This window comes from Mytilus californianus, unplaced genomic scaffold (assembly GCF_021869535.1).
Source record: "Mytilus californianus isolate M0D057914Y unplaced genomic scaffold, xbMytCali1.0.p SCAF_39, whole genome shotgun sequence".
NCBI classification, from domain to species: domain Eukaryota; kingdom Metazoa; phylum Mollusca; class Bivalvia; order Mytilida; family Mytilidae; genus Mytilus; species Mytilus californianus.
This window is the reverse complement of record NW_026262689.1, coordinates 275,153-291,898: the sequence shown is the minus strand read 5'-3', so window position 1 is coordinate 291,898 and position 16,746 is coordinate 275,153. Positions and strand designations below refer to the sequence as shown.

At 31.8% G+C, this 16,746-nt stretch overlaps 1 long non-coding RNA gene across 1 annotated transcript; it reads right to left on the bottom strand.

Annotated features, from left to right (window-relative positions):
- Positions 1-3,139: 3,139 nt before the first annotated feature.
- Positions 3,140-6,047, bottom strand: LOC127736882 (uncharacterized). Its single transcript, XR_007999235.1, has 3 exons — positions 5,522-6,047; positions 4,128-4,238; positions 3,140-3,259 (listed from the first exon to the last, which is right to left on the bottom strand). It is a non-coding gene; the product is annotated as an uncharacterized LOC127736882 (long non-coding RNA).
- Between the last annotated feature and the right edge of the window lie 10,699 nt (positions 6,048-16,746).

The following is a 16,746-nucleotide window of genomic DNA, read 5'->3' as shown; positions in this document are numbered from 1 at the left end:
TTTAAAGTGTGCATCACATTTTTTGTGTTATTTCGAATAGACAGAAAAAATATTACAGTCATTTCTTATAATTTAATCCTTAATTCCATTTTAAACCGGAGTAAATCATGAAAAAACGTTAATGACGTCAAGGCCACATGACAAAATTATGTCTATGAGCTGATAAACAAAACAATGTCAGCCAATCGGAAGACGCGTTACATCCAAAATTAAATTATTCGTAAAGAAAACAGAAAGTCTCAAAATGTCAAATTTTATCAGCAATAAATTTTAAAAAAAACAAGATAAATTTAACCTAAGCCAAATAAACATTTATAAAGTCTCAAAATCAGAGTTAAATCGAGCCAGCACAATAACAAGGGTTAATTATAACGATCGGGAACCTGTAGTTTTTGTTATGCTAAGCGCCCGAAAATCGATTTGACATACGTTTATATTCTGCAATCTGATGGGCTGAATATTTTTTTTCATCATGTCTTTGGTCAAATGATGGTCCATGAACAGTGCCGACCACATAATTGTATTTATTAAGTTTTTTTATTATTATAGTCCTGAATATGCAAGAAATTTGATACTGGACGACAATCAGTGAATCGATCAACTAATATTGCAATGTGTTTATACAATGCAGATAGTCTTTTATCATGTCATAATACTTAATAAAATTGAGAATGGAAATGGGGAATGTGTCAAAGTGACAACAACCCGACCATAGAGCAGACAACAGCCGAAGGCCACCAATGGGTCTTCAATGCAGCGAGAAACTCCCGCACCCGGAGGCGTCCTACAGCTGGCCCCTCAACAAATATGTATACTAGTTCAGTGATAATGAACGCCATACTAAACTCCAAATTATACACAAGAAACTAAAATTAAAAATGATACAAGACTAACAAAGGCCAGAGGCTCCTGACTTGGGACAGGCGCAAAAATGCGGCGGAGTTAAACATGTTTTTTTTAGATCTCAACCCTTCCCCTATACCTCTAGCCAATGTAGAAAAAACAAACGTACAACAGTACGCACAGTAAAACTCAGTTTAAGAGAAGTCCGAGTCCGATGTCAGAATAGGAAACAAAAGAAAATAAACATAATGACAGTAATACATAAATAATAACAGACTACTAGCAGTTACTGACATGCCAGCTCCAGACCTCAATTAAACTGATTGAAAGATTATGTCTTCATCATATGAATGTTTGTATGTTTTTACTTGAAAGAATACTGTCTCCTGTTACATGTGTTACTTTACTTTTGTTTTGATCCAGCCGTGATTTGAATATTATGTTTTGCGTAAAAGTTCTTTTTGGGGTCCACTTCACGGTCCAATTTTTAACTATGTCTATTTCTTTGAAAATTGGAGACAACTTTTTAAATTTAAACAATAAGAAATTCAAGTGTACACTGCAGGAAAAAACGATATGTATATTATACGTTGTCGGATTTAAAACGTATTTGTAAACGCTAGTCCTGATTCTAAAGTTCATATACGTGAATTATACGTTTTCTGACACTGTACATATATTGTATCTCAACAGCGAGAGGTCTGGAGCGTGATCCACTGCTAGATTAAACCATAGATTTCAACACTGCATAATACTTACTGCCTCTCCACGAGGCACCGTGTAATCGGGAGTGGAAAAAATGCAGAATACATAGTCAGAATGAACAATATTGCATACCATTATCATGATAATAGTGGTTTTTTAAATTTTTAATTCATGTTAGTGCACGAAAATCTTTTTTAAAAATAAGGTAGGTTACAGTATTCCGTGTGCTTATCCAGAAATGTTTCAAAACATTTTCTTTGAACGATGTTATTTAAATTTCCACTAGTTTCACAGTATATGATTTCTTTTCAGGTCTATCTTATCAGTTAAATTTTTTATTGCTTGCAATATGCGGTATTCTCATGGATGAATGGCTTACGTCGACCGATACTCCCAGCAAACACAAAAACATCTTTAAAATGTTTTTAAAATGTTGTGTCTAATGTCATGAAAATATCACAAAAAAACGTGAGAAAAACATTAAATGTATGGTAGAATATATATCGCTAAAACGTTTTCTAATATATTTGCATAATATAATTAAAATGTTGTAAAGAAATATCATGATAATGTGAAAAACAATGGCGTATAAAACATTTTGATAATCTTTTAAAAAATATTTTCTAGAAATATTTTCTGAACGTTTGAAAAACATCATGAACATCAAATAATGTTATAAAAATGTTTTTTGGATGTTTTCTTGCAAGTGAGACTGTGCCTAAAAAATGTTTTCAAAATGTTTTAAGAAGATGTTTTTGGTTGATATCTAGATCATATCAATATAAAAATTTCTGTACTTTTGATTGAGTTTCCTGCTTTTTTAAATAACAAATCATTAGTTAAATTAATTTATACACAGTGATTAATTCTATATACAAACAAGAATAAATCAGTTGTTTTGCTAAGCATATGAAATTCGCAATTCAAAGTCTCTAAAAATTAGAAGTATCTACAAATTTTGACACATCCAAAATGGCAGACACAACTCATCATGGTCAAGCCACTTACCAAATATGAAGTCATTCTGTTCATCAGCATTACTAATTAAAGTAATGAAAAATTTGAGAACATTCAACATTTTGAAATACAATGTATAAGCAAACAGGAAACAGGACTGAGGTGCCAGATATAAAAATGTTCACACATCACAGTTCATCACTATCAAGCAGCTCATTAAATATGAACTCATCTTTATCAGCAGTTCTGGGAAAAACAGTGATGAAATTCAGAAAATATTTGTTGGACAAAATCCGACAACTATAGGTGGACAGACGACAGACAGTGCAAGAAAGCCCACATTCCAACCACAATGATATAATGTTTAGTTTTTCACTCTCAACTTTTATTACCTATCTCTTATACACATCATGCATATGTCAACCTGAACATGCATGACATATATGCCATTGGACATTATGCAAACATTATACACATCTTTAAGTTCACGTTACATTGACTAAAATTTGTGTCCCAAATTCAGATTTTTCAATACAACTTCTCTTTCTAAACTCAAACGTAACACTTCTAATAGGGTTACATCTTAAGTCAATAATCATTGATAATTGGCTGAAGAGATGAGAACAAAACACCATTTTACATCAACTATTTGATTTATTTAAGAATACATTGAAAAAGTCAATCAATTGTCTTATTCAAAATCACTTGGAATGTCTTGCAGTGTCTTATATCTTTTTCTTGCTGTGCCATGCTTCTGAAAAAAAAAATTAATCTTACATTCATATATAAACTTCTTGCACATTCCTTTATTATAGAACGATTCACGTTGCCTGAAGGAAATACATCCCCTCCCCTTTAAAGTTTTGAAACAAATAACGATGATAGTCTGTCGGAAGGGGACGATAAATGGCTGACCGTGTTAAGAGAGAGCAATATGCCAAGTTGAACTTCATTTAGTTATTAAAAAAAAACCACATAAAAAACTTTAGACTAGATATGTGTCCAGTCAAGAGTCTTATTTCATTATACTCGTTGATTGTTGTCTATCATATTTTTTTTCTTTTATTGTTTTGTATAAATCAGGCTGTTGTTTTTCTTGTTGTTTTTTAGTTTTCATTAAATGCATTGTATCATGTAGGGGCCTTTAAAAGCCCTGCTACATAATGTCATTAAACATCTTATTGTCCTTTTTAAGTGTTAAACTCTGTAGAGTGACATAGTTTATAACTTGTCATTTGTATCTAAGGGCATATGATACAGTCCTAGAAGTATACTATAGGGACATAATAACTTATTGAAGTGTTACGCATTGTTTTCGCAAAGATGATAATAATATAACTTAACTTCCGAGAAACACACAGATGTCATAAAATGAGTTGTTTATATGTATTTGAAATACTTCAAAGGAAAGCAAATATGTTGTTTATGAAAGAACACTGTTGGACTAAAAGATTAATTTAAATAAACAACTTGTTTCTATTTTGTCACAAAAAAAATAATTCATTCAAATATCCAGATATCTTTTCTGTATTGTATGCCCTTAATCTTGAATGTAATGCATTGTTTATACTAAATATTTGAATTAAATATGGAATAACAGTAATTCTGTATGAAAATCTTACTTCAAAAAAAAATTTCTCCTGAAAGGTTGTAGACATTCCAAAGAACCTGCGCCACTTCCAAATTGTAAACCTGCATATTGAACTTGTCCCTTGTGGCTTTTCGTTTAGCTCCTGTTAAAAAATAAAAGATACATTGTATACATACATTGTGTGTATGAAGCAATACATATAAATTTAAGCAACAGTTTATATTATCTTGCTTGTACTGAAGTCTTACATAGTCTTTGTACTGTTCATTAAGCTGTTAAGGGAAATTTAATTTACTGTTTTGCAAATAAATACATACACTGATTTTACTAGAAAAAAAAATCTCCATATTCAAATGGTGCTTATTTTAGTGTTATTGTAACTTGTTTGTGTGCCTCGGAAACAAGGTATTGAGTCATGCTTATTGCAATAGTTGTTGTTGGTTTAAGTCTGTCAAATTTCTTTTTCATAATGTGTATTTAATGTAGGCAGTTAGTTGTTTTGTTTCAATAGTGTTGAGAAAAATTTAACATTTGTTTGTCAAGGCTTCAAAGTGGACTATATGGCATTGGTTTTCTCTGTTTTGAAAGCTGTACGGTGACCTATAATTTCTTTTATCCAAGTCATTTAAATTCTGGTGGATAGCTGTCTCATACACCTTATCGCTATTTCAGTATTTTGAAAGCCTTACAGTGACCTATAATTTCTTTTATCCAAGTCATTTAAATTCTGGTGGATAGCTGTCTCATACTCCTTATCGCTATTTCAGTATTTGGAAATCTGTCCCGCTTGAACTTTTTACGTCAGCATACGTCATAGAATAATACACCTTATCGCTATTCCCGCTTGACCCGAGAATCTATCCTGCTTGAACTTTTGACGTCAAACAACAATCACTTTTCCATTGTGGCATCAGATATTTTTTATGATGACCTCAAAATTTTAAGGGAACTTGTGACAGTTGTGTGATGTCCAGTAATGGCGAACAAATAGCGATAAGGTGTATTAATTTCAGTTGTGGTGTCAAATATTTTCAAATATGACGTCAACATTTTACGGGAACTTTTGTGATGTCCATGACCAGTAATGGCGGACAAATAGCGATAAGGTGTATTGCCAATCAAACACACAAGCCACATATCCTTATAATTTTTTTATATCAATGAACAAATAAATAATTGGTGTACGTAGATGCCTGAACAGTGGCGGATTTAGGGGCCCTGACCCCCTTATGGAGCTACTTATAAGATAAATGTATAGACTATTTACAAGTATCACTCCAAACGTTTGCTTGCCTTGGGCAGGGGCCCCCCTTTTTTCAAAACCTTGATCCGCACCTCCAGAAACAGATGTAATTTGGTTCCGATTATGATTGAACACACACAATGAATGCACAAGTTTCATTTTAACAGATTAATCATTCTCACCAAGTGAGTATATATCGCGTAACAAACAATTTTCTTGGCTCTCTTTGTTGATATCCTGTCTTCGTTTCGAAATTCAAATTTCAAAATCATTTCCGGTGATAAAACAAAAGTCGATTCCGGAAAAGGTCGGTTTTCCGTAAGGCATATAAACGATACGAACATTGAACTTAGTACAGTTACAGTTTTCATTTCTTAATTTCTAAAATATACACGAACGAAATGAATAAACATTAAAGAAAGGTGATTGTTTATTAATACATTATTGCTTAATTTAATGTTGACTCTTTTGAATTTTAATATAAGAAGGAATAAAATCTGACTTCAAGGATCTTCAAGATATCAATTAAGGATTTCAACCATAGTATCTTGCTTGTCATGATATTGATGAAATGTAGTACTATATCTTATCCTGAAAAAACGAACTAATTCCACAAAACGTTGTTTGTGGGGTTTTGAATAAAGTTTAAATAAAATGTTATTTTTATATCGGTAAAATGATGAATAAAATATCAGTAAGACTATTAAGTAATGTGTATGTCAGAATATTTTATAGAAAACATTTAGCTGATATTTTTCAGATGTTTTATGTAAAACATTTTAATTTTACGTTATAAAACATTTTATGCAAATAGCAAAACTATATTTTCTGTAAAACATTTTTTTGCAGAATGTTTTTTGGATATTTGGAAAATATTTACTTTAAATGTTGTTAAAATATAAAATACCATTTGAAGAAAATATCATTTTTTTATATTATAAAATATCTACGGGATATTTTAGAACAATGTTTGAGAACATGAATAAAAGATATTAGCAAATAATATTTTGTTAATGTTGTAAAAACATTTTACTTAAATGTTAGAAATAAAACATTTCAAAAACAATAAAATAAACATTTTTTTTATGTTTAAATGATATCTTATTGAAATGTTTTGTTAGAGACGTCCATATGACATTTAAAAAATGTTTTTAAAATGTTGTGTGTTTGCTGGGCTATAGTTGCTAACATCTACGTCATTTTCTATTTGGTGCAATATTTTATTTTCTGACTTAGAATGTGCCTGATTAGCGTAAAAGGGTTATTTATTTGCTTAATTTCCAGTGGAAAATGTTTCATGGATATTAAAGACGATGCGTGTTTCATTGCTTAATTAACTATTGTTTCTTAATTGACACCCAGTGGCAAATATTTCATGTATAATCAGGTCGGGTGTTACTTGATTGTCTTATCGTGCAGTGGCAAATATTTTATGTATTGTAAAATATTTTCCTCTGAAACTACTGGGCCAAATTAAACCAAACTACCAACCGAACACTGTATATGAAGAGACATTGCAAGCATATTTTGGTCTGTCTCTTGCCAGAATCTTGTTTTGTGTATCCCGAATTCTGTCAGGATATTTGCTTTGACTACAACTCGTAGACATTTCTAAAAAATAATAATCGGTCACTTCCCCTAAACAATGAAGAAAATCAATTACGGTATTTGTTTATACCGCGGTAGTAGTATTTTATTCCTGCTAAACGAGGGTTTCCACTTTTTCAACTCGAATAACCGTCGTCAATTAGATTAATGGTGGAAAGTGGTTTTTGAATTTGACGAGAAGCTGGACAATCTATAACGCAAACAGAGGTGGATTTGTGTTGTTCATGACGAAGACTTAAACTTAAGAGAAACTCATAAGTAAATAAAAGCCACAAATGTAATTTAATCAGAAAGCACATGTTCATGCTATTACATTTAGAAACGTCAATTGAGTATATCACTGCTTTAGAAAACTGTGTATTACCATTTTCATGTTTTTCTGTCGTTGAGTCATAATAGAATGGAACGCAATTATGAAAACAACAATACATTGAACAGCAAAATAATCACCTGAGTTAAGTCATATGTGATACGTATATGTGTTCAGTTATTACAAATAATTCACAGGTTATTTCCATAACTGCACAACAATGAATAGTTATCAAAGGTACCATGCTGAAAATTTAATACGCCAGACGCGCGTTTCGTCTACATAAGACTCATCAGTGACGCTCAGATCAAAATAGTTATAAAGCCGAACAAGTACAAAGTTGAAGAGCATTGAGGACCCATTGAAAATATGCTTTAATTCAGTAGAAATAGAATATTTACACAAGTGAGTGATTCGGATTATTCGTCTTGTTTCAAATACAGATTCATATCATACATAATTATTTTACATAAATCTACAATGTAAGTCTTTACTGCCTACAATGACTCTCAATTTTTCAAACTCAAAAAATCAGAAAAAGAAGGTGTGATGATCTTATTATAAATATGATTTGTATCTATTACACACCAAACTAAAAGCAACATTCTAAATAGAGTAAGCCATGTTAGCTTTCAGAATTTTACTTCAAGCATTCCTCGATTCAGAATTGCAACTGTAATATATTGGCTCGTTGCAGCGTTCTTATCTTCAGTGCAGGATGTTTTGGATTCGATTCCCCTCTGCCAGTGCAACTTTAAGACGCAAACATTGATATTTGTTTATTTTAAGTTGTATTTGTCATTTTAAGTGTTTATCGAGCTTCTTTAACCTACAATATAATCATTTATACTTTCTGCACGAAATAATGCAACTATTTTGGCTACGTTTATTAATGTTCATAAAGTACAAACAAATATACTGTCGACATAGATGTGTTTTCGATATAATTCAAACAGAAAGTGATATATGTGATATATGCATTTTCATTAGGAATAAAAATCAGTTTATGATACATGCAGCTACGACGATAAGACAGCTGAAACACAGAAAATGTTTCTGTTTGTCTTTATATAAAACTGTCGTGCAAAATTTGTTTTTAATGTGTACCGAATATCAAATATATTTAATCGTATATCTAAGTATTACTAAATGATCGACCGCTTTTCTCTAGACCGTTGGATATTCTGTCCTCGCACTTAAACTTCCCCCACAAATGAAAACTTGCCTCCACAAATAGTCAATCCTGCTGAAAGAATTCAATCAATCAATCGACATTAGCTGTTTTAAATGTACACGCAGACTCTTGCATACACATTGTTTATTGTTAGTTTACTAAATCATAATTTATTGTTGAAATTTCTACAAATCTAATCTAACCTTTTTTCATGTCAGAGACAGCTGATAAACATCATTAAGGACATACTGTTTGTCTACTTAATATAAAAGTTTATCTACGTTTTGTGTTAATAGCGTATAATTGTCAGATTATCTGCAAAGTAATATGAAAAGTGAAATCGAATACACCGGAAAAGCAGTAAGCTAAATTTAAATGATATTACATCACTAGATCAATAGTTTAAAACAAGAAGATTACACAAATTGATTTTTCTATTTGAATTACTCCGTCTTTTTGTTACTATAATGCATGTCATAAGAATACGCTCCTCACTTCCTGAAATTGCTACAAGTTCACACATATCCAGAAATCAACGCCACTTTGCTTATTTGAATATTCAGGGATGATTCTACTATATAGTTTAGGGCCGCTTAGCGGCACTAAAATCGGCCGGCGGCCCCAACAAAATGTATGTGAATATAAATTCCCAATTCAGGAAAAATAAAATAAAAATCGATATTTCCGGAAATGTTTCCGTCACCGATTTAGGCAACTATAATTTTTGATAGTTTGTCGTCAAAACGTTTTAAAATCCGGATAAGAATGCTGTAAACGATCGTATGGTAAACGATTTTAGCAGCCGGATTCAATAGTGATGAAAATTTTATGGGTGTGTTTGATCTCGTAAAAGCAGATCGCCCAGTAAGTCAATAAAAAAGATGTTTTTTGTCAAAATGGGTCTCATTAAAGCAGCCCTCGGCAGAATTTTGCTATAACATTGATGAATAAATTTTAATCATGGGGCGCCGATCTCGTAAAAGCAGATCGCCCAGCAGAGCCGGTTATATAATATGATGAAAACTTGTTTTGTAAAAGAAATTATTTTATATTTAGTCAGGCTCTATTTCCCGAAAAGACGAAAGTTTGAGCGTGTTTGAAAATGCATGTGGATGATAGATTATTCATGAAATAGGATGATGGATCGATGTCAACATTATGGAAATGTTTCAAAAGTTGTGAAGATGATCTAAATAATATTATTAAAATACAATGGTTCAATGCTTTAATTTCCTGTTTCTTCATGTTCTTACGGTTACACCTAAAGTAAAACTATGGCAACCTTCTACATATTAAACAGCAAGCAAAAATCACAAAAATATCTTATCAATTAAGTACTTAAACTTTTGTAATTGCTTTTCTAAATTCGATAATTGGTCAGTTCAATTTGAAATCCATTTGTATCGAGGTAAATTTATAAAGATGACCTGTTGTTGAAAAAAATACCCAATGTATTATTTGTTTCAGTGGTTAATGTTAGCTGTTATATATGTAAAAGATCGATGTTACCATAGCTAAGATGCAATCCTACAAAAGATAGTGCATCATGTGCAATGATATTCATGTAACAACTTCCCTGGTCTCAATCCAATAACTGTCAAGCTATCTGGTAATCATATATATCATTTTTATCAGTAGCCCGTCCAGGATTATTCAAAATGTTACAACTAATTACAGCAGTGTAAAGGTGAAACTTAATATACATTTTCCGTTTTTACAGGAAAATAATGTTATTTCGTCTCAGATTTTATGCATAAAAAATTCCCAATTGGGATGAAAATTCCCAATTTGATGGTCAAGGGACCCATTTGAAAACACCTGGAATCGTCCCTGATATTATACTAAAGAAATCGGATACGGGTCACGGAAATTATATTGAAATGATAGGGAATTTAGAAATAAATGTCTGTTTTAACTTTGATTTAAGTGATAGACAGGTTGCCGGGGCAGAAAATAAATATACACAACAATATACACCATTTGAACGAAATATAATGACTGGCGTTGCAAAAATCAAGGTTCCTGAGCTATTTTAAAAATCGAAGCGAGAGGCTTTTAACATTGCAGTATAAAATACAGGCTAAAATGGCTGAAACGTCAAACCTCGTGTTGAAAATTGGCTAACAAGGTCATTAGAAATACAGGTTGCCGGGGTGAAACTTGAAACTTGAATGTCCAAAGAATAAGCAAGTCCAAACCTTGTATGTGTAGTCGTTGAACTCTAGGTTCCCACGTAAAGTTAAAATGTCTCTATTTCAAGAAGAATAAACTCATGAAAACACGGAAAAAATTCACTAATTTCGCGTTCCTTGTTTTGATTTTGACCGCCTGACAACTTTACGGAAATATCAGAGTGATTATAAACAAGGACTCTGTGACGAGCAACTTATAATATCCGTGTTGTAAAGATTTTAATGATATCAAGCCGGTCCAGTTCAAACTATTATCACTTGGTACAATTCTCATTTACATATTATAAATATTAATTAGCAAAAGTACTACTAATTTCTGGCTATGAATGTCTGCACTTAACCACTTAATGCAGTTAAACATCTTATTATTACAAAAGTATAAGAATAAACGATAAAACGTGCAATATTGTGATTTATCTTAATTAAAAGACAAGTAAGAAAACGGTTAAAAAAGAAAATTAACACAAAAAGCACGGTAAAAAGAAACGTTTTCAAACCTAGCAAAATTTTTCTTATGAGAGACACAATTAAATCTAACATTGAAAATGACAGTCTGAATAAAAACGTCCAATTTAAAGAAAACATTACAAACATTTCTTTCTCATACGGCTTTCAATTTTTATATAGACGTCTCTTCATAGACGGTCCGAGTTGTCGTTATTTTTATATATCAATCGGCTTCAAAACTGTCATCAGACACATACTTTTCCCCCTTGAATCATTTATTTCGTCAAAAGTTTAATTTTATACTTAGTTTGAGTTGTTATTATAGACGGTTCGAGTTCTCTTATTGACAGTCCAAGTTTTCTTATTGACGGTCCGAGTTGTCTTCATAGACGGTCCGAGTAGTCTTTTTAGGAGACGGTCCTATTTGTATGGAAGCGTATATGGTACACATTAAGTATACTTATTGTCAAAGAATGTCTACTTGTTTTCTTGGAATTCTTACTTATTAACTAGGAATTCCGACTTGTTTTCGTTGATTGTCTACTTGTTAACACATCTTGTTGACATTTTGAACTGACTTCCCTTATGGTTTTCTTTCTTGTAATGTTTGTTTTCTTTCTTTCTTCTTTCTCTAAGTATACTTCCACAATTCAAAGTAAGCTTATTTTCTCTACAACTAAGCGGTGTCAAGTTTCAATTTGACATTGTCATTGAACATCTCAATAAGTCAACCTTTTGAACTGTGCCTTTGACAGTTTTAATTACACAAAAATTCAGTTATTCTTCTTCCCACGATAGCCCATTTCCTCATATACTATTATTATATTATGCATATATGTGTTTATAATAGACGTAGCCCATTTCCTCATATACTATTATTATATTATGCATATATTTGTTTATAATAGACGTACGTGCACGTGAAGGATGGACGTCGACGTCAATGGAAGCGGTGATAGTTATAAGGGAACAGTTTAAACACAGGATGTCAGGTTATGAATATGAATAATTAATCAATATTATTATTTCGATAAATTTGATATGTTTTATATATATTTCTGTAACAGTAAAATAGTTTAAAAGCAGACTTATAAATTGATGGGGGTAGTTTCCAGGTTTCGAGTGTTTACTGTTAAAAAAAAATCTGTGAATTGATTTATTTGGGACAAAATCAATTAGGGGCGAATTTTCCCCATGTTTTACTTAAAAACTTTTTTAAGCGTTTCTTTCCCCCTAAATCAATGATACCTGGATTGAAACGAGTATGCCCAAGGTAAAATGATTGATTCATATTGATTGTATAGATTTTCATAGCATAAATATCAAGTGCATGATGAGACAGAATACTAGTATACATTGAAAGGAATCATTAGAGCAAAAACATATATAGGTGAATGTGCTTGTTTTCGAGATATTAATAGCCATTGAAATTTTGGCGGGAATTTGTTCTCTCTTGACTTTTCATAGCTTTATCATTGACAAGTTTAAGTTCTCAAAAACTATTAAAAAATAATTAAAATTTTATAAGACTTTCACAGATGGCTTATCATTATACATGTAAAAGATTTATAAAAAGAAAAATGGGGGTCAATGGGCAATTTTTTTTAAGGCATTCAAATGGATAAAACCAGAGGATTCAGAAAATATGACAAGCGTATGATGCAAACTATATATAGTATATTATTTTTATTAACATAAGACCTGCTGGCCATAGCATTACATGAACAAATAAACACAAATTGTACATGGATGAAATAAAACACAATACAACATTCAACATTTTTTTACAAAATCAAGACTGGTTGGGTCTTCCCTCCTCAGTTCTAACCACTGCTCAATAAAAGACGATACAGACTTAATTTGCTTTGATGTTGATGGATTTAAGAGTGTGCTCAGTTTTACTTTTTCAGTATCACTTATAGATTCATAAAAGTTTGATATTGATCACTATATTCATTGGCGGATCCAGGGGGTGGGGGGTGCGGGGGGTTGGAACCCCCCCCTTTTTTTTGGCCGATCAATGCATTTGAATGGTAACATAAAGTTGGAACCCCCCCCTTTTGTCCTGGGTTTGGAACCCCCCTTTTTAAACTGACTGGATCCGCCCCTGATATTGAATAAAGAAAGTTTTCCTTAAATTGTCATTTACATGTACATGTACTTTACAGTAAAGAAAGAAATGATGCTAATCATCTATAACATGGGTCATTGCTTAGTTTTGCATAACCTTTGACATCTAAGTATTTTATAGTATAGATAGATCTTCCTGTTTCAATTAATAGTTTAATTTGTAATCACTAATTCTAAATTTTGTCTAAAAGTTTTATTTGGATGTAATAAATAATATTCTTTTTTAGTTTCATAATTTTTTAAAGATTTATAAAGAAAAATTTTGTTACATTTGTATCTTCATTAAGACCTATTCTATTGTTTGTTAAATTCTGATAAAAATCATTTTTTTAAAATTTTACTAATTAGATATATATATAGAGTTTTAAATGATTAAAATCTATTCCTACAGCCTCAAGTGTTTTTTTAACATAAGTAAACCATGAAAAAACTCTTGAGCTCTCTAGACCTTAACTCAGAATAAGACAATAACAATCAAAACCAAGGAGTAAACAAAGACTAAAAAAACCAAAGGACATTTACATCAACAGTTATAAATAATAAATTAGAAACAACACGAACTCCACAAAAAACCGGGAGTGAAATCAGATGCTCCGGAAGGGTAAGCATTTCCTGTATCGTATACGGCACCCGTCGTGTTATTTCTTTGTTCAGTTCGGTAATGATGGAAGGTTATTATGACTGAGGAAGAATATCAGATATGATTTCTGACACACTTTTGTCATAATGGCCAATCAGCTCATGATGGCGACTGTAAAATTTCTTGAGTGATGACCTTAATTTGATTTATTCATAGCCCTGTCTTAGCAACTTTTGACAAAGCAGCATTCCTGGTTCAACAAAATCAACGTACTTTGAGCTAGCTCTAGAGTAACGTATCAATTGAGACACATATACTCCATATGCTGGTGCTGCTGCTATGTTGCTACACAGCAATGGAAAGTTGTCTATAGGAAATTAAAATCATTGTGTTTGTCATAAATTTTGGTATTCAACCTACCATCAGTAGTCATTTCGAGAAAAAGGTCTAAATATGAAGCAGATTTATCTGTGTCGGTAGTATCTTTAATTTCAAGTTCACTTGGATATATTAAATGTAAGTGATCACTGAATCTATTATTATTAAGAGACAGTACATCATCAATATACCGAAAGGTGAAATTAAAAGACTGGGCTAATTTCTTTTCTCCTTTTTGTACAAGCCCTTGGATAAATTCTGCTTCATAGGAATACAAAAACAAATCTGCAAGTGCCTCTCTTAGAAGAGGGTTGATATTTTCATTATATAATCTTGAAAGATAAACAAAAGATTGATATAATAATAAACTTAAATAATCGATTTAAACCTTAATCGATTTTTAGTCTGAGTACATGGAGTATGGAGCAAACATATATATTATATGTTATAAATTCTTTCAAAATTCATTTGTAAAATTGGAAAAGCTCTACTCTATTTTTTTCAAATATACATTGTATATATATGTTTTAAATAATGCATTGTACAAATGTACATGACTGAAAACATGTGCGTTTCAACAAAAATAAACAAATCATAAGCTGTCATAATTTGAAGCCGATTCCCTTGATTGGTTTAATTTTTTGTTGGGCGTTGTGTAATCACTAAAGGTAATTAATAGGTAGAATTCCTGACCTGTCAATTCGACCCCTCTTAATACTGGCTTAAAAATCAATAGTCCTGATTATCTCCCCTTTTTTACTTTGAAAATATCATTGTGGATTCTACATGGAAAATTTGCTTTTACATGTATTATCAGTTTTAAAAGTACTTTTACTTATCATTTTCTAAATAGAGTTAAAAATTCAATAATTAGGAACATTGACAATAATTTTGTAGTAAACATGGTAAACAATAGTCAAGATTAGCTTTGAAGATAATAATAATTACTTTAGATGTATGTTTCATTATGATACTGTTATTTTTATTGGCTAACAGCAACTTCGTGTCCTTCTGAAATTAAAATTCATTACACAATGAAGCTGACATGAGGTCCCACAATCCTATCATCATCAGATATTCTATTTGAATAAACAACTACCCCCCGTTTTTTTTTGGCTTTCTGTATTATTTCTGTTTTTCCCTACAAAGTTATGTCAGAAAATACACATGCATTATCTGTAACTTCAACTTACTGTACTGCAGGTGTGAGAAATTATTCCATTTAGCACAAATTAAACTTTATAATTGACAAAAATACTGTTTTTCACTAGCAAGTATTTACACACAGCTTGGAGCCAAAATGCACATTTGAAAATGATCAAATAACCTTCTAATAAAGGTTTACTATCAAGCTGAAAACACAGCCAGATCCAAGCATTTTATAATAAAGATTAAAACCAAAACTGCTATCAAACTGCTATTGAACTGCTGTCATAACTGTTGTCCAATTATCAAATTGACAACAGTTTAGAAGGTAGATCCAGACTGCTAAGATGAATGCTAAAAGATGAATGCTAAGAGGAATGCTAAGAAATGGTGAAATAAGGCAGTTTCTAAAACTGCTATTAGATGGAATGCTATGAACAGCTGAAAGACTGCTAAACATATGAAGAACTGGTAAATAACAGCTAATAAACTGCTAATGATAGCAATTCAGTTTGATTTGGGAGCTATGATGTAACTCTCACAACATTGAGCGCAAAATTCGACCCATTCCCGTTTCTCTGACTATGGATTAAAAACGTCTTGTATTTGACTACCTGTAGGGTTCTACCAAAGGTAGTACCCTACACCCCGTTAAAAATATGTCAAATTCCAAAATTTCAACAAAAGATTTTTAAAAAATGAAAAAAACATTGCTTTCACGTTACATTTTGTGGTTGAATTTCTCTAAAAATCGCAAGATTTGGACTAAGACCGGGGATCAATTTATTATCTACGTTCATATCCGTAGATAACTTATAATAGCCACGGTTCGATCGATTTTCCAGTGGGGCTTAAATGTCCGTTCCCGTTTTTCACGATCGCATTTTTGGTCTTTAGTGAGATCTTCATTTGATTTCTTTTGAAGACGTTGATCATGAAGACACAGGCACTTGTTTCTATCCATGGGAAGGTTGAATATCCTTCTATATTTATGGATAGTCGACCTTCCCATGAATAAACAAGTGCCTGTGGTTAAAGACCGTCCATGATCTTCGGGCTTTCTCTTGGAAGACGGGACACCAAAGTGAAACGGACTCATTTTGTTCGAAAATGTCTAAATGATTAAATGATTTGTCACGTGACTTCTCGCAACAATTTATAACCTTGTGTTTCCAAGAAATACAAGGTTGAAAATAACTTTTATCACTCGTCGGCAAGGTCAGGGATGACACATTTTTTTTTCTCAATTTCAATAATAATATGGCTTAAAAATGACGATACAGATGGTTAAAAAGGTCAACAAAGATCATTTTTATTTCCTTTAAAATCGAAGGTCCGTCGGGCGTAGCTAGTAACCAAAACGAAAGTCCGATTGCAACAGTAGAAGGTCACGGACCTCGGACCACCGCCAATTTGAACCCCTGCGGGCAGCTTCTCCTTTC